Raw genomic sequence first — 4348 nt, forward strand, 5'->3', positions numbered from 1 at the left:
CAAAGAACGAAGAGGAATCAAGATCCTTCTCGACGTTCTTTAAGCCAGATCTTTAGGAAGGCTGGTTCACAAACGTCAAGGCCAGCTGTCGTCATCAAGTGTCCTTTTCCTTCCGATAGGGATGTATAGACTCAGTGACTATTAGAGATCACTCCTCGGGGACAGCCCGACCCCCGAGCCTCGATAGGGCACATGTTTCCATTATGATTATAATAAAATCATTCTTCATTAATTCTTTATTGATTCTTTTCTTGCTTACAATAAAATTCTAAACCACGTCATTTAACCCTGTTTGGATAAACATAAGTGAGGTTAAAATCGTCTTAATAATCAATAAACCCGCATCATTTTTATGTGGAAATGTGCATGACAGCTTGGAGCACCTTTTCTTGGCATCAATAAATGCCATCATGGATAAAGAAATCCTAAAGATAATAAGCTCGGCAGGAAACCCAAAAGGGGACTGCGCAAAATAAGAGCAAAAGACCCGCTAGGAATCCCACAAAAGGGTGACCTAGGCAAAAATTAGGGTTACAAAATAATGAACAAAAACAAAAGCCCGCTAAGACATCACAAATGGGTGTTTTAGGCAAAAGTTAGGGCCGTCAAAAAAGGAAAAACAAAATAAATCCATGATGGTACCATTAATCGAATTCAACAAGGGGCTCAAGAAAAGCTATCCAAGTTGTCAAAGCACAATCATTAATAACGAAGATGTGCTTAACTTCATAAATGTTTAATCGAACAAACCTAAACACATGAGCCTACCATGGCCAGCCATTCTTACAAAATCCATTTTTCCAAAATAAAACAATCCCCTCTAAAACACAAACTTTTGAAAAATATACCTTCTCCTTCTTTTCTCTCTTGTCCCCAACGATTTTTGAATAATCTAGTGGAAACATGGAGATATAGTGGTCAATAGGAGGGTTGACACATCTTCTAAAGGAAGGGAGAATCATTTGGTTGATAACACCAAAAAACAAATACGCATCATTCCTCGGTTACAGAAATCGGCAAAGCACAGTCTGTCTGGAGGAATGGCAAGATCCAAACAAAGAACGCATCGATTAATTCTTTTGAAAAACTGAATCAAATAGAATTAGGTGCATCATATACTGCATACATGCATACAGATGATAGGTGTACTGGAATATCACTTATTCTCTGTTTATAAAAAAAAAAAAAAAAAAAAAAAAAAAAAAAAAAAATCAAATCAATGCGCCCGTATTGAGTTTAATACGGGCGTATTAAGGTAAACGTTGAGGCAACTTTTCGTATTCAATACGGCGTATTAAACACAATACGGGTGTATTGACGCTCAATACGGCCGCATTCATTTCAATACGGGCCGTATTGATCGACACATTTGCACAACAACGGGAAAGCCAATACGGCCGTATTATATTCAATACGGCCGTACTGGCGAAAACTTGCCTATAAATAAGCCTTCCCCCCTCTCATTTTTTCATACCAATCTTCATTCCCCGCATATTTTGTTTGTGAGTGCACCCTACATAGCTTCTGAGAAATGGCAGAATCATCCCGAAAAAGGCAGAGAGCCCCAGCTCGACGTGAGATGACAGACCGACACAGGCAACGGCTGGAGCTCATAGAGACGTTCAACTTCGAGCCGTCAAGGGTGCTTGACTTTGACCTTCTCCGAGCAGTGGGCTTGGAAGATGACGTCAGGGGTTACTTCGGCAGCATAGGATGGGGATTTCTCCTTAATCCCCCTTCGCAGCTGTACTTGACAGCCACGAAGGAGTTCCTGGCCTCCGTCGGTGTTACTGAGTCGACGAACAGTTATGGGGAAGATGTCTGCTCGGTTGATTTCTGGATGAATCAGGGGTACCGCTCTTTGACTTTGGACGAGTTCAATGTCCAGGCGGGATTTTTCAGCCGCACTGATCAGCTGGAATTTCGTGATGCCATATGCGAGTGGCCAGATCAGTGGACTCCGGTTGACATGTGGAGGTTGCTCACTGGCCGAGAGGATTACCATTCAGGGGTAAAAGGCTCCCGGCTTCCGACCGCTCTTCGGATCTGCCACAAGATCCTTACTAGTACTATCCACGGCAGGTCCAAGAGCCCCGAGTCGATTACTCGTCCGGACCTGCTGGCATTATATTGCATGGCCACCGGACGGAAGGCCAACCCAGGATATTTCTTCCTCGAGCATGTGAAGAAGCTGGGAGCACGAGAGGGAGGAGAATCTAGACAGGGGTATATCTTGGTCGCCCCACTCCTTTCACAGCTGGCGGAGACATGGGGATGCCCCGACGGCGAAGAGCCAAGGGCGCTGGCGCCAAAGCTGATCGGTGCTACCACTTTGATTAGTATGAGGATCATTACTAGATCAGCTGGAGGGTTTGTACGAGTAGATGGCCCCGATGCCTATGCCGACATCCTCAATGACCTCGACTTTGAGGGCGATGGCAGCCCACAGCCAGAGACCGGCACTTCGCAGTCGGATAGGGCCTACTTTGATGCCCGCTTTGACGCTTTACAGCAAAGCATCGATACTCGATTCGATGCTTTTCAGCATAGCATCGGCACATGGCAGCAGAGTACAGATGCTCGACTAGATACCTTGGTGCAGGGGTTCGACAACCTCTCCGTCTGGATGCATCACCGCTTCCCGGACCCGCCACAGGACCCGCCAGCAGAGGAGTGAAGACCGGCTCCTGCTTTACTGCTTTTTCATGTATTAGTTTGGTTGGGCTTAGCCCCATTTCTCAAAATTTTCTTGTACAAATTCATATTTTAGTAATGGAATTTGCCGCTTTTGAATTCAAAATTCTCTAGTAATTTAAATTCTGTACAGCAAAAGCCAAAAGCATAAAAAAGGCAAAACACAGAAAAAGCCAAAAAAAAATAAAAAAGGCAAGGATACAGAAAATCCAACAACCAGTTTGCACAGAATAACTGAGCCTGGAGAGGCTTGCCGAAACAATACTCCTCATCCCCCACATTTCAGAATAACTGAGCCTGGAGAGGCTCGCAGAAATAATACTCCCCAGAGAAACCTCAACTCACGCTCTTGGACTCAAAATCCCCAGCAAGAGCTATCAAAGCAAGATCGACGACATTCCCAATGGAAGTACGATCACCCAAGCAGAATATCCAAGTCAAAGGACTTAAACTTCCTCAGTGAAGATAGCTCTCCAACTCAAGTGTCGAGTGAGGCTAAGCCTGTAGAGGCTTCCTAAATAATACTCTGGGATACATAAGGTCCCCGAATCCCCAGTCGCCTACTCAAGAGGCATCCCTGCAGAAGGAGAAAGAAAATAAAAATCAATAATCATTCCCCAAGTGGAATCTGGCTCTCAGCCAATCATTGAACGTCAAGCTGATACGCCTAACAGAAGAGGCTAATCAAAATCAACGACAATATCCCCCATTGGATAACAGCCTACACAGAGGCAGCAAAATCAGAAAACCAAAAGAGACACCCGAACAAGGATAACCGGGATATTCCACCAACGTCGAAAGGACGTCAGCCAATCATAAGGCACCGCTCACATCAGAAAGAGCATCTTTGTGTCTATACCCCAAGGAGTCAGAAATTCCCCAAGGGTACCAACAATGCAATGCAAGTTGGGGCACAGGAACCTGTGAATGACTGCACATCCCCTAGACGGATCCCTGCGTTATCCAGCCCTCAGCGGCACAAAAATCAAAAAAAACAACCGTCGAAGCAGCATCGTGGACTGTGGAGACAAAATCATCACGAATCCCTGGAAAGGAGATATTCACGCTACCCCGTCGTCACAAACACGGAGGTATGCAGCTTCCGGCTCGGACAATGAGCGAAGCTATCTCTGAAAAAGGGTACTCACCGCCTACCGTTGTCATAAAGGTACTTAGCTTCCGGCTCGAACAAAGAGTGAAGCTAAGCCTGGAGAGACGGTACTTACAGCTTCCAGCTTGGGCAACAAGCAAAGCAAGGCCTGGAGAGGCAAAACTCATACTGCTCACCGTCGTCACAAAGGTGCTTAGCTTCCGGCTCGAACAAAGAGTGAAGTTAAGCCTGGAGAGACGGTACTCACAGCTTCCAGCCTGGGCAACAAGCAAAGCAAGGCCTGGAGAGGCAAAACTCACACTGCTCACCGTCGTCGCAAAGGTGCTTGGTTTCCGGCTCGAACAAAGAGTGAAGCTAAGCCTGGAGAGGCGGTACTCAACCATCAGCGTCATCAGAGGCGCGTTGATGTCCAACTTCCGGCTCGGGCGTCGAGTGAAGTTGGCCTTGGAGAAGGTAAACTCAGCTACCGAGGATGTCAGAAGCGCCGAGGTATGCACCCACCTGGAGAGGCTACTCAACATTTTCCCACCGGAAGACGCTACA

Source organism: Cajanus cajan, chromosome 3, assembly GCF_000230855.2.
Source record: "Cajanus cajan strain Asha chromosome 3, NIPB_CcT2T_4, whole genome shotgun sequence".
Classification (NCBI taxonomy): domain Eukaryota; kingdom Viridiplantae; phylum Streptophyta; class Magnoliopsida; order Fabales; family Fabaceae; genus Cajanus; species Cajanus cajan.